Source organism: Ambystoma mexicanum, chromosome 12, assembly GCF_040938575.1.
Source record: "Ambystoma mexicanum isolate Mex_15411 chromosome 12, UKY_AmexF1_1, whole genome shotgun sequence".
Classification (NCBI taxonomy): domain Eukaryota; kingdom Metazoa; phylum Chordata; class Amphibia; order Caudata; family Ambystomatidae; genus Ambystoma; species Ambystoma mexicanum.
In genome coordinates, this window is record NC_090936.1 from 579,876,843 (window position 1) to 579,891,714 (window position 14,872).

The window sequence follows — 14,872 nt, forward strand, 5'->3', positions numbered from 1 at the left end:
AGCTCTCTCTAGTAACGTGCGCAGGGTAGTGCAGCTGTTCCAAAGCCACCCTTAATAAGGCATCACCGGTTTACCAGTGATGTCTTATCGCCACAATGCCTCAGAGGGGATTAAAGAACACCCTCTCCGCGTCCACAAGTCTTTTCCGTCTTGGGGCGCTTCCCCTTGAAGTTCTCCCAACTGAGTTCTAGACAAGTTATTATTACAATTTGGCACACTCATCATCACAACCATGCTTTCATTCACATCAGGCGTATCAAATGACATAATTACTTCTGTACATGTAATACGTTTTGCTTAATCATCTGCTTTTTGATTTCCACGTGAAATAAAATCTACCCTTTTAGTGTGAGCTGTGCACATTACGACTTCTATGGCTACTGGCAGTTGTAGTGCTCTAATAAGTCTGTCCAATAAGGCTGTGTGCTGCACCGGAGTGCCGTCCACTCGGACGTAGCCCCTCCTTTTCCAATGTACTAGCCCTGCGTGTACCATTGATGTCACATATGCAGAGTCACTATACACCATTACTTCCTGGTCGGAATGATTCTCAAGCGCGACAATTAGCGGCACTAGTGCTGCAGCCTGTGCCGAAAAATAAGACGGTAGTCGTGCACATATTACTACTTCAAACTCTCCACTGGCCATGTGCGTTACCACTGCAGCACCTATATATCTTTGTCCATCATTTTGATTGATTCTAGAAGAACCGTCGATAAAGAGAATCTCTCCAGTTGCCAATGCATTTTGCTTTATCCTTGGGAGTTCGTCATAGAACTCCTCATAATTCAAACAATCATGTGCGTACTCACCATCTGCCAGTGGTTCAGCCACAAACATGGCAGGATTAACTATTCTGCATCTGACTATTTAAATAGCCGGATTTGATGTGACCACCTCATAGGCAGAAGCCCTCTGAGATGTCAACGTGCCTTACGGTTTTTCCAAAATGGCAAACAATGCATGTTTAACAAACAATCTCATAGAACATCCCATTACTATACTGGCAGCCTTCTCAATGGCAAAGGTGGCAGCTGCCAAAGATTGTTCGCAAGGGAAGTGACCCCTCATTACTGGGTCTAAAATCACACTGTAATATGCAAGGGGCTTGTACCCCAATGTGGTTCTCTGCGTAAGCACAGCTGTCACAACAGTGCCATTTGTGTGCGAAGACAGGAAGAATTCCTCAGCATAATTAGGAATCCCTAAAACTGGAGCTTTATTTTAATTCATCAAACCTTCCTTCCATTGCCTCATTCCAAACAATTATTTCCTGATTTATCTGTGCTTTTTTCAGAGCTTGCAACAAGGGCCTTATATATGACCTGTAGTCAAAGACCCATCCTCTCACATAATTTTATAGTCCCAAAAATCTCTGCATGTGCTTTATCGTGACTGGCTTTACTGTTTTTAATATAGCCCTAGCTCTTTCAGGAGTAACCTTATTTTCTTCATGCAAGATTGACTGGCCTATGCACAGCACTTCCTTCGGACAGTATTGTAACTTCTCCTTGCCTACTTTATATCCTTTGTCTGCAAGAATAATCATCAGTTGAACTGAATCGCGTCTGCACTCTTCCTCTGTGGTGCTACAGACCAATATTTCATCCACATACTGCAACACAACACTTTCTAAATCAATATTGCTTAAGTCCATCTGCAGGACCCTATTGAAAATCGATGGGGACTCAATGTACCCCTGTGGTAAACAAGTGCTTTTCAGGCGAGTTTGTCTGAACGTAAATGACGTCAGATCTTGTAAGTCTTTGTGTAATGGGATTAAGAAAAACGCATTTTTCAAATCAATCACAGTGAAATATCGTGCCTTAATAGGTATATTGCATAAGATTGTCACCGGATTAGGAACTAGAGGGAACTCGGCTTCTACAATCTGGTTAATTAGTCTTAAATCTTGAATTAAAAGCCACAACCCTCCTTTCCCTTTTTTGATCGGACAGGTTGCAGTATTACACAGTGATTCTGACACCACTAAAATACCCTGTTCCATCATAGGAGATATTGTCTTAAAAATACATTCATCTGCCTCTCGAGAAATGGGATACTGCTGTGCTCGAGGTAGAATTGCTCCTTGTTTCAATTTAATCTTTACTTACCCACCACCCTTCAATAGGCCTACGTTATAGGGGCCTTTTGTCCATAAAGAAACGGGTAACTTTGCCATGTCTTCTTCGTAATACTTAGGGAGTTTCTGTGCTAACATCATCTTCTGAGGAACTTCACGTTTAATTGCTCTCACCCAATAACTGATTCTTGTTTCAAAGATTACATTGTCATCTGATGGAAGGTCTCTAAACAAGTCTTCATCCCGTGATGTCAATCAATCTGTAACCCTCCCCAATGGCAATTACGGTGACCCATCGTCTGCCATCATAATAAACTCCATCAAGCATCGCTAATTCCCCTTGTACTATAGCAGCTTGCAACTCTAAAGGAAAGACTCGTCCTTCCTCTTCAAACATAGGTATCTTTGGCCTGAATAAAAATTCATCAGGTATTCTAACAGTTTTGCCTACTAAGCCTGGCAGCCATGTCAACAGAATGCATGCTCCATAGTAAAAAACTTCTGGTTCTAATGGCACTCCTCGGCTACCTGTCCTTCAAATGCCATAACAAACTCGCTCACATTTAAATAATACATTCCTGGTGTTGAGCACACTATGCCTTCATCAGTAAACCAAATCGTCATGTTCAATTTGGTCATTAAATCTCGACCCAATATATTGACAGGTGTTTGTCTTGAATATAGTAACGGTACATACATGTCACACTCTCCTATAGAGACTGGTAGTGCGTCAGTAAAAGGAACTCTACTTGTAGCTCCTGTGAACCCTTGAGTATTCATTTCCAGACATCGAAAATGTCCCTCGTGTATACATGAGCGTGTTGCACCTGAATCTACTAAAAAAGAAAAACATTTGTCTCCGATATTAACATCAACCCTTGGTTCCTCTTGCGGATTAGGCGTTACTGATAGTATTGAACACATCAAGTCTCCCAGTGAGCTGTCCTATTCTGGAGTACATTCTCATCCACGTACCTGTGAAAGGATTCCCTCCATCAAAAGTGACACCCCCATTTCTAGGAGTCATTAACTGTCCTGTGCTTGTGCTTTTGTGTATCTGCATAGGTGACTGCCCCAGATTCATTGTTACCTGCTGTGTTTGAAAGTCTTGCTGTACTCTCAGCGCTTGTGTCTGGTGTGCTGTCTGATTCTGAGCAAACCCATTTCCATTCTGCTGCGAATATGCAGGTGGGTTTGAAGTCCCCCCTCTCGAAAATTGATCATTCTGCACGAATCCTTGACTTCTACACATGCGAGCAAAATGACCCGTCATACCACATTTCCAACATATAGGCGGAGGTCTCCCCATCTGTCCTCCCTGCGTACCATGATGATCATTTTCCCACTCTGATTATTCTGAAAGTTCCCCTGATTATTCTGGAAGCCTCTTCCTTGAAAACCTCCCCTTCTCGTGGTATAAACACATTATTACCTTGCTCAAACTGCCTTTGGTTATTCACTTGTCGCATGTTTGCTGCTTACTGCGAGCTTGGTCCGTCTCCAATAGTCAACATTGCCCCTTCAATGGCGTACTTAAGAGTTTTTTCTGCAGTAACTATGCCTCTTCGCCTTTTCTAATATCGTCTTTCTTTCGATTTCTTTCTTGCAGAAGCCTGCAATAATGCGCGATGGTCAGCCGAATCTCCGACCCTGGCTTTGCTTCCATGCCCACTAACTTCTTGAGCTGCTTCTGTACTGGTTCTGGCAGCCCTTGGCATAGTATATGATAAAACACAGGTATAGATTTCCCCCAAGCCTTGCGTGTCTCCAAAGCCCACTGCTCTTGAATATTCTGAATGTAAACAAGCGGATCATCCCCTTCCTGCATCTTTTTTGTCATTATAGCTCCCATATCTGATGTATCTGGATGCAGCACTCTAAGCGCTTTCCAAACTGCTGCTCTACAATTATTAAACAGTGCTCCATCATGAGCAGTGTTTACTGTGGTAACACCAGAATATCCTGCTCTCGACCAAAAGTCATCAGCTCTTTCCCCAAGGATAGCAATCAGGTGACCCTTAATGTCCCCTACAGCTAACCTGTTTCCTCCTGTCATTTTCCCTAATCCATTTCCCAGCACCAGAAGTTAAACTTGGGAGTTTGCACCTTAAATTATCCTTATCCATTTGCGGCCAAGGTATGTGCTGTGGTCTGGCCCCTCCCTTCTCTAACAACCGGAACTGTGAAACCCCAAACTCGCATTCATCACCCATCATTTGTCTGTCCATAGCAGGGACAGTGGTTCTGCACCGCATTCTTCCTGGCAGCGACCTTAATCTGTTCACATATGGTGGCGAGTCCCCCCTCTGACCATGGGACCGCTCTATAGGCTGATTTAGCCGCGTCACTGAGTCTGACGCCCAAGATATAGGGAGGTCTAAATCCGACCATCTTACTTCCTTATCTTTTGACAAACATCCTACAGGTCCACCTGTATTACCTTCCTCCTCCCCAAGGAAGGCTTCTCTGTCTTCGTCTGACATCGCCTGTGCCCAACTCTTGTGACCTCTGTCCTCTTCATATCTATCCAGAGTCAGTCTATATAGAGACAGCTCTTTGGGCTCAAAATTACACGAGGCTCTCTCTTTTTCGTACAACTGCGTACTCTCCCCTGGCTCATTTTTACCCTTCCCCTGCAGTACTTTCTTAGTCTTCATATCATGATGGACTTTATCGATTGCATCCCCAATGCTTCTAGAGTCAAACTCATCCTCTAGATTTGCTCTTGACTGACCTGCTATTGGCTCATGTTCTGGGAAGAACTATTCTAAATCTTCCCACTATACTACTGGATTAAAGGGATGGTCTAGTAAAATTTTTTATTTAAAAAATAGATAGGCCACATAAAAAAAAATATACTAGCATCCTCCGTTTTAAAACTTCCTATGTAAAATTTTGAGCTATTCAAGCTCAAAATTCGAAAAAGCAAGCACAGGGGCGCCGCCATTTTGTGAAATGGAGGCCCTCCTGTGCTGGCTTTTGCTTTTGCGGCACTAATGAAGGAAAAGCCAGCCAGCTGTAGTAAACAAAGTCTACCGCTGGGTGGCTTTCCCTTCATTAGTGCCGGGACTCGGAGGACGCGGACCGGAGACCAGAGCAGGAAAGCTGCAGCTGAATCTCGGTAAGTGCTATTTATTTTTTTTACAAAAAATAAGCACTAGCTGCGGTTTTTTTTTTCTAAGTTTTCCAGGCTGGAGGAGCCCGGAAAACTTAGAAATAAAACCGCAGCTTTAAAAACGTTGTATTTATGTTTGCGGTCGCTTTTGAAGCGACCGCAAACATAAATAAAACGTTATTGTGTTGGAAAACGCTGCGGTTTTAAAACCGCAGCGTTTTCCAACACAACCGCGTGTGTTTCTGCCTGCTGTGGCTATCACTTTGGGTCTCCGGTGCTCCCAGGGTAGCACCGGAGACCCAAAGTGAAAGCCACAGCAGGCAGAAACACACGCGGTTATGTTTACATGCCGCGTAGTGTTTCTACCTGCAGCTGATTTCCCATTTGGGGCTCTCGGGCTCCCCGTGGGGAGCCCGAGAGCCCCAAATGGGAAATGCTAAATGCTGCGTTGTCTGCCTAAATCTGCTTTCCCATTTGGGGCTCTCGGGCTCCCCACGGGGAGCCCGAGAGCCCCAAATGGAAAAGCAGATTCAGGCAGACAACGCGGTTGTTTTCCGCAATGCCGCGTTGTGTCTGCCTGAATCTGCTTTTCCATTTGGGGCTCTCGGGCTCCCCCGGGAGCCCGAGAGCCCCAAATGGTAAAGCAGATTCAGGCAGACACAACGCGGTTGTGTTGGAAAACGCTGCGGTTTTAAAACCGCAGCGTTTTCCAACACAATAACGTTTTATTTATGTTTGCGGTCGCTTCAAAAGCGAACGCAAACATAAATACGTTTTTAAAGCTGCGGTTTTATTTCTAAGTTTTCCGGGCTCCTCCAGCCCGGAAAACTTAGAGAAAAAAACGCAGCTAGTGCTTATTTTTTGTAAAAAAAAATAAATAGCACTTACCGAGATTCAGCTGCAGCTTTCCTGCTCTGGTCTCCGGTCCGCGTCCTCCGAGTCCTGGCACTAATGAAGGGAAAGCCACCCAGCGGTAGACTTTGTTTACTACAGCTGGCTGGCTTTTCCTTCATTAGTGCCGCAAAAGCAAAAGCCAGCACAGGAGGGCCTCCATTTCACAAAATGGCGGCGCCCCTGTGCTTGCTTTTTCGAATTTTGAGCTTGAATAGCTCAAAATTTTACATAGGAAGTTTTAAAACGGAGGATGCTAGTATATTTTTTTTTATGTGGCCTATCTATTTTTTAAATAAAAATTTTTACTAGACCATCCCTTTAAGATCCATTCCCTCCTTTTCCATGCAATCAAGATTGCGTGCTCTCTGTCTTCTCTTTCGTTCTACTTATTCGTAAAACTCTCTTTGCTTTCTTGCTTCCTCTCGTACCGTCTCCTTCTTTTCTTTTCATATCTCTTCTCTCATTTGTCTTCCGTATTTTTTCCTTTCTGCGCATTTGCATTCTTTTATCCATCAATTTCTGTTCTTCTTTTTCTTTCTAGTCTTTCTTTCTCTTCGATCGCCCTCTGTCTGTTGTCATACTTTCTCTGTTCTTCTGCTCTTTCCTCAGTTGCTCCTCTTGATACAACTCGTCTTTGTCTATATTTTCTTTTTGTTCCATCGTCTTTCAATCTTTCTTCCATTTCTTTATCTTTCTTATCTTGTTCATCTCAATCTTCCCTTTGCCTTAACTCCTTTAAGCCTTTACCATCGAGTTTCAGCAAAATCTGACCACCCATCCATTTGTTATGTATAAGCGCTAACACATCAGCCTTATCCTTTTCTCCTTTCCATCTCTTTATTTCTCATCTTATATCTAGAGGGTTACTTGGTTGATCGCTTTTCTCCTTGTCACGTCCTTCCTTGTCCCTTGGGACCTTAGAAATTACATCTCTCTCAGTATTTTTCTCTGGGCCCTCGGTGCTGCTTTGCGCAGGTGACTCATATGCCGGGATGCTATACCCTGTTGCTGGCTTGAGCTTCCTTACTGGGTACAGCCCATCACCCTTCTTACTATCGCCGTCTGCTTCAGGCACGGTGGGTGGAGCAGAAGGCTCCTCACCCCCCTCAGTGCATACATTAAGTATCCAATCTACAGGAGGCGGGTATTTTCTTTCCTACTGGTACATTTTCCAGAGCTCTAAGCTCGCTAGTCGTTTGGGTAATTTTTTCCCCGTATATGCAGCATGCAAATATGACATCATATGCTGCAGAACTGCCTTCGATAGCTATCCCCATTGTGGCCATGGCAGGAAATTTTATCCGCATTTCCTTTAACCCATTCTGCACTGTACTGTCTAAGCTTAGGTGCGTGTTTCGGTAGTTGCTTACAAAGGTGTATAAGGGGAGTAATATGCTCCATTTTGACACGTCACTCTTTGACCGTCAATACTCACAGTTTACTCCTTGCAATGTTTAATAATACTTTTCAATTAAAACAAAATAATATCAGCATGCACCTATCGCCGCAGGTTCCAAACCCTTTATTATTACGTTTTTTACTTTAATCTGCTAAAAATACCATCAATTCAAGTTAATTAAATACACGCTTAGTTCTTTAACTCTCGCATTTCTCCTTTTTTCGTTTATCAATTTCGTCTATCATTACATAAAATAGACAGACAAACACGCTCGGCCGACCACATGCATCTTAGCCTTTCTCCTCAAGACTTATCCTGCCTCTAAAAATACTCCTACGGAGTTTGAATTGACCTCATTGAATTAGTCTTTAAATAATATTTGTCTCCTATGTCACCCCTAAAGGGCTCTAGGTGTGATTCCTTCTGACCGTTATTTAAAACGCAGGTATCTAGGAGTACTCTATTAACGTGGCTTCTCCTTACTGTATTTCTTAATTCCTCGGCCTCTCCTCAAGTCAATTTACTCAATATGTAACACTCCTCGTTCTCAAGTTACGTTATCCCCGCCACCCTCTTTACTCGTTTTCCCCTGATCACTTTCTTCACCCACTGCCCATTCACACTTTTGCCAACTCGCTCAGTTTCTTACTCACCATTTGAATTATTCACAGCCGACTCTCGGGATCGTGGGCCTCCTCAGTATCCTCTCCAACTTTCTGTTCGTTCAGCTTCCTGTAGACGCCGGGAGGGGTTTCTGCATGAAAACAAGGGGACCGTCTAACCTGGTTTGCAAGACTTTGCGTTACACTAAACCGCTATCTACAGGGAGCATCAAGTCCTTTCAGCCGAATGGCAGAGGTCGCACGATATTTCCGGGACTCAAAAGCTTACTTATCTCGATGACTATCTAACCATCCTCTGCTACCACCATAGCTGGAGTTCCCAACCCTTTAAGATGAGGTAGCCATACCCTTCAGATGGATGGGGATGCTAATCGAAACAACTCAGGTAGCTGGCAAAAGGATAGCTGTTTTAATATCAATTATCTAAAACAGGGAGTACAAAGAACATCAGCAGACATCTCTCACCACAATCTCAATGCATTTTGAAAAAAGCCTGCTTATAGAACAGAAAATTGTCATAGATGATGTTAACCCACGTATTACTAACACCATCCTATGTGGCAAACTACAAAAACCTAATGGCAAGTGTGACATGGTCTAAGGAAACATCTAAGTGTATGATCCATACACGTCTAGGGCAGTGGAATAAAGGGATAGGCTTCGTAACATCAGGTGGGGCAACTAAGCCCTCCCCTTAAACATGTCACTATGAATGTCACTAAATATACGACGTTCCATTGGGTAAACAACTAAAGTTCCATAGATTGTGCGGTCCCCTATCATTGGTTGGCTTCTAACGTTCGTCAGTACCTTCCTAACTGTGTATAGTAGCACACAGGCTGAGCGTCCAGGTGCTGGTGAGCTCGTCTTAACCATAGCTTCCCACCAATTAGCATATTCATCCATCATCACCTCAGTGGTCTGTTGTCAATTAGGGCTTTGAACTCGGCCTTGGAAATGTTCCTTGCTCTGGAGAATTCAGGGGAGTGAAGTCACAGTCTGCCCTCGTGTGTAGGTGGGACCATCATGCTCGTCCAACTTCTACCCACGTGACTGAAGACAACGAAATCAAGCTTCTCATGTATTAAAATACTATTTTCTAATAGATCTCTAACGTCTTTCTTGTTTTTGTCCATGCCTCCTGAACAGGAACTTCGTTCTTTAATACAATTTGTATCAAATGTCAGCTCACCCCAGCCTGAAACGGCCTTGGCTTCTTGGCTCATCCAACCTCGCCTTTCTGAAATTCACCTGTAATTCACTTGCGACATACTGAAAAAGCGGTCTTACTTCTTTTGCTCAGCTTTGCTATTGTACGTAGTAGAAACATCCATTCTTTACTGACTGAAATATATTCATATATACATGTTGGCGCATGCTGCAATCTATTCACTATAAAGCTAGCCTCAAGAATACTTCATCTGCTTGCGTTTCTTGGCATATGTACATGTGTAAAACAGCTTGATATCTTCATCTATCCCGTTAGCATAAACTTCTTCATCTTGATCACAAGATGTCACTTATCTTCGATACTCTCTTGATGCCTTATAGAATTGCCTGCATTCTTTAGCCTGTGCATCTCTTCTATGCACGTTAGCTCTGTTCTGTAAGACGTCATCAGTATTCTCGTTCAGTCATTTGTCCTGTTTCTTCCAGAATTTCATTCGAACGGCCATCGTTTTGTCTCGTATGCAAGTATGGCTTTCTCAATGGGAACCTTGCTTCCAGGATTCTCCTTGGTATCTGTAATTTCAATGGCTCTGTATGTGTCTAATACGCTGGCTCCCAACATATAGGCAATATGGGCGAGGTGATTGAGGTGGAGGTACCTGGCTCCTTCTTTACAATTCTATTTGGCTAATGAAAGCCCCCACCTGATCCAAGTACTCACTAATATAAGATGATATCTCAACGGGCAGTGAGACAGCAGACTGGCATTACCGGTCAGGTGCCCTGCGTCCGCCTATTTAAAACCTAATTTGTTTTGTGTTTTAGATGCATGTAATTAATGGAAGACAGCCACAAAACCGGTGGCCATCTCAGAGTGACTTGGTTTCTTCATTGTTCCAATGGGGCATCCCCACTCTTATACTGATCTGTCGTATTAAGAAAAGCTGTAAAAAAAAATATATATTTTCACATTAAGATAAATCTGTTGTCGCTCATTTAGAATTGAATTGCGACTAAAATCACAAGTGCGAGAATGTTGTACTCGTGAATGTGGTAAATATGGAAACACAGTAGTCAATGCCAAGATCAACTCCTGAACAACAAATGTGTAATATCTCGAAAGCATCCGTTTAAAACAATTATTCGTCTCATGTTTATGATACTTGTAATCGTGGGAGTAGCCGGTGGAACATCTTTAAATTGCACTGTGTCTTCCTATTTTTGCATTGTTGTCTCCAATCACCAATTAATGATTTTTTTCCAACCAAATCACTCGGATACCCAATTGTCAGATTCCTAAAGATCATTAAAAATACAACTGCCATGCAAATACAAATGCAAATTAGTACACCCTGCACATCTTTTGCTGCATAGAATTTTGCAAGTCCTGGAACTGGTCTTGCCAACACGGCCATTATGTCTCATAAAGTCTGTACAGCAGCATGCCAAAATAAAGAGAACATACTGTGAGGGGCAGCACCATAGGATGTTGATTTATGTAAACAGTCAGTCTTAATAATGGACATTTCACCATGTGCGAAGATGATTGTGCAACTTTTTTTTCTTTTCAAGTTGGGTTTTGGAATGTGAAAGAAGTGCTGTCAAACAACAAACATGTTGTCGAGGGAAAAGGCCTGTGGTGGTAAACCTTGTAGTGCAGTTACACACAGAAAAGTGCGGATGGGAGCACAACTCGATTTGGTTGAAGTTAGAAAATTAGATGTCTATGTAAGATCAATATGAGTTTCTAACGTGAATCAAACATGTATAGTTATTTCAGGTGCAAAGGGGTAGAGAGTCTCAAGGCCACCCAAGACTCAATGGGAAAGAAACAAAAGCGTGACCTGTTGTGTGTCAGCAGGTAACCCCAGTATGCACTCCCAAGGCATGAAGAGATCCCAAAAGCTTTTGGAAACGTACAATGGGGCAGACCCTATAAGATGGGTCACATCAAATACGTTATCCATTTTAAATGTTTAGATGATTTTCAGTATCTAGTCTGAGACAGATGACAGTTACCAATATACACATTCATATTTCACAGAGGACCTTACACCAATCCAAACAATTCAATATTACAGTTGTTAAGAAGAAAAGCTTCAGATTTAATGAGTTTGTTTCAAAATTTAATTACGATAAATATCATGAAGGAAAAAGTGACTCTCCAAAATAAATGGTAAGTACATCAACACATATACGAAGATTTAAGTCATACAGTAGTAGGTTGTGTTTTATGTGTCACACAACAACTTGTAACAGTGTCAAAATTTCCAATGTAGGTGCTTTCATTAACATCCTAATAAACTCCACTAATGATAGTCTTGTTAGTAGTTGCCAACACGTTTCAGATTCTTCCTAAATCCTTCTTCAGGGCCTTGGAGCCTATTATTCCTTGTTCATGTGATCAAACTTAAGCGCCTGGATGTGTACCTGAAAGGTAACACACAGAGGCTAGGTTCAGAAAAAGGATCAATTGATCATAAAGAATAATAATCAATATGAACCAGGTATAAAAGGTGACTAACCTTCAGTCTTCCTTGTGTAAAGACATAGGGCCTCATTACGAGTCCGGCGGTAACTGAGGCGGTAAAACCGCCTGGTTACCGCCGGACTCGTATTACCATTCCGCCTCCGTGACTCCCGGAAATACCAGGGCATTAAGACCCTGGTGTCCTGGGAATTCCGGAGGCGGAATTCGGTAAGTCCCCATTCCCATTGAGTCCAATAGGACTCAATGGGAATGGGGAAGTGGAAACATCAGCAGCATCTCGTGCTGGTGCTGGTGTTTCCACGTCTGCCTGCAGGCGGGAGGTGTTCAGGGAACATCACCTCCCACCTGCAGGACTCAGGATCGGGCGGTTCGGAATTAACAGTGGCGGCGGGTTTACCGCCACTGTTAATTCCGGACCGCCCAACCTGTAATGAGGCCCATAGTGTCCGTCCACTGTATTCCAATCTCCTACAGTTTGGGGAATGAGTATATTCTCACTACTGTGTATTAACCAGCCGCATTGCTGGAATTCAACTTCTCAATTAATTCCCTGGCGACACTCGCCGTGAATGGTGAAGGTCTTCTGGCGGGTTACTAAACAGGAAAACCACAGTTTTCTGTGGATAAAGAGTGAAATTAATCGTGGTGATGGGTTAGTTCTCATGTGCACCTTCAGCAAAAAGCACTCGAGTCTGAGTACGCCTTACACAGAGGAGGCATATTTTGTACTAACCATGTCATTCGGCTAAGTGTAATATTTTCGTGTCATTATGGTATGTCATAACAGACTAAAACACTATATATGAGCATACTGGCATCTGCACGGTCAGCCCGTGTGTAAAAAGTTAATGAGTGTTCCCTCAAATCTATATGTTAGACCTAATCACACTTGTGATGTGAAGATGTTTGTAGTCTCCGCTGGACTCACCTTAGTGTTACAGTAAAGCGTCCCACGTCAGCCTTCCCTACGGCGCGTCACCATCGGGCAAAGTGTTTATGTGGTTGCTGGGTAGGTTTTGAAGCGCTGGGTAACTGATGGGCATGCGCATTCGAGCACTGTGTGGCCATCTTTGTGTGGGATTGCATATGTTGCCATGGGATATCATTCTGATTCACAGTGCATATTCACCTTCCCCGTGGGAGGGAACATTAAGTATATAAACGTTTGTTCGAATATTAGTGAGGCACTATACCTTGTAAAGAATAAAGTTGAGAACCGTCGAGCTGAAGGCTTGGCGGGCATAGTCTTTGTAGACAGGAGGAGGGGCAGACTGCCAACAAAAATCAGCTGGGTGCCCCATTCCTGTCAGTGTATCCAAGTTATAGGAAGTCGTATATATTGGTGTTATTAATCATCCAAATTGTCATGTATTGTGCGAATGATCACATATCATAGTGCTAACTGATTTAGTTTAGTTTAGTTTCTTTATTTGTACCGCGCACCGAACCCTCGGGTAACTGGGTGCTTCAAGCTTATACAGAGACTAGTACTGAGATGAACAGGGCTAGCTCCTTAGCGCCTTCCTGAATGATCGTAGCTGGGCAGAGATCACCTTGGCATTTGGAAGGTTTGAAACATTTGATAATTTTTTTTACTTCTTTAGCCGAGACTGGCGAGAAGGAAAAAGGTGGGCATTCTGGGATGTTAAGCGGTGGAGTGGCGGTGGGGGAGGTGGAGTTCTTGATCAGATTGCTCTTTTTTTGCTTAATTTTGGATTGGAGTAGAGACATTTTGTCTGCAAGGGCTTTCTGGATGTTTGCACACCAGATTGCGTCTTTAACGCAGGTTTCCGAGGGAGGTGCTGGTGACTCTAGCTCCCTGAGAATGCTAAAGAGCTCTTTAGTTTTGGAGTTGGCGTTGTGGATGCAGTTGTCGTAGGTTTCCTTATTTGTACTGAGGATGGCAGTTTTATATGATGTTGTTCCTGCGGTGAAGAGGGCCTTATTGTTTGGGTTGGGGGGATTTTCTCCAGTGGGTTTCTGCTGCTCTTTTGGCATTCCGCAAGATTTTGGGATCAGGCGTAAACCATTTGTTGGGGTGGGCAGTTGGTTTGGCTTTGGCTAATTTGATGGGGGCGATGCTGTTCACAGCTGCCTCAAGAGTATTGTTGTAAAGATCCACTAGCTTGGTTGTATCTAGGTCCTTAAAGAGGGTTGGGTCGAGGACGTTCTGGATCAGGGATCGTAGGTTTTGAAGCGTTAGGTTACGGTTATTCCTGGTGAGGACTTGTGGGGCAGTGTGACAGGTGGGGATGGTATGGGCGTTCCCCCGGATGATAAAGGAGAGGAGGTGATGGTCCAACCATGCGGTAGGAGCGTTTTGGAAGATGGCTGTAGAGCAGTTGAGGTCAGCCAACCAATCCAGGGTTCTGCCTTTATTGTGGGTTGTGGAGGTGACACGATGGTTAAAGCCGAGTTGGGAAATGGTGTTATCCACGGATGAGGCATTGGTGTCGTTAAGATCAGATAGACCTGGGTTAAAGTCACCAAAAAGTATTATTTGTGAGCTAGGTTTGGTGTTGTTGGTCAGTAGGTCAGAGATGTCTTCCTCGAAGGAGGAGATGTGACCTGGGGAAGGTAAATGAGGTGGATGTGGATGGTTTGAGTTGCTGAAATGGGGAGCTTGACTCAGAGGAGCTCCATAGATGATGGGTTGGCTATGGAGGTGGCTCTGAGGCCGAGGGATGTTTTAGCGATGAGGGCTACTCCGCCTCCTTTGCTATGCTCTCTGTCCTTCCTTATTATTGAGTAGCCATCTGGGATCGCTAATAAAAGGGCTGGGCCAGCTACCTGTTGCAGCCAGATCTCAGTGATTGCCAAGAAGGGAAGGTCATTGCTTAAAATTAGGTCTGCAATGTCTAGGGCATGGGCGATCATGGAGCAGGTATTGATGAGTGCGCCTCTAATGATAGGTTGTTTATCTAAGCTAGGAGTTTCAGGGGTGTTGGGCGTGGAGAGTGGAGGAGGTGTCCTGGTGAGAGGATGCTGTGGTGGGCGAGGCTGGTGGGTTCTCCAATGGGGTTCCTCCATGGCGGGAACCGAGAGCTGAGTCTGGAATTCCTCGCTTCCACTGGGCATGGGGTCCAGGGAGTAGGAC

The 14,872-nt window shown here is 43.8% G+C and overlaps 1 protein-coding gene across 3 annotated transcripts in view; it reads right to left on the minus strand.

Moving 5' to 3' along the window:
* The window catches only part of NUDT8 (nudix hydrolase 8), a 218,523-nt gene that overhangs the window by 94,480 nt on the left and 109,171 nt on the right, over nucleotides 1–14,872 (minus strand). The window contains exon 5 of one of the 3 annotated variants that reach the window (XR_011281820.1): nucleotides 8,145–8,245. The exons of the other annotated variants lie outside the window; for them this stretch is intronic. The gene's annotated coding sequence lies outside the window, so the exon portion shown is untranslated. The remainder of the gene's footprint in view (nucleotides 1–8,144; nucleotides 8,246–14,872) is intronic. 3 annotated transcript variants of the gene reach the window in all.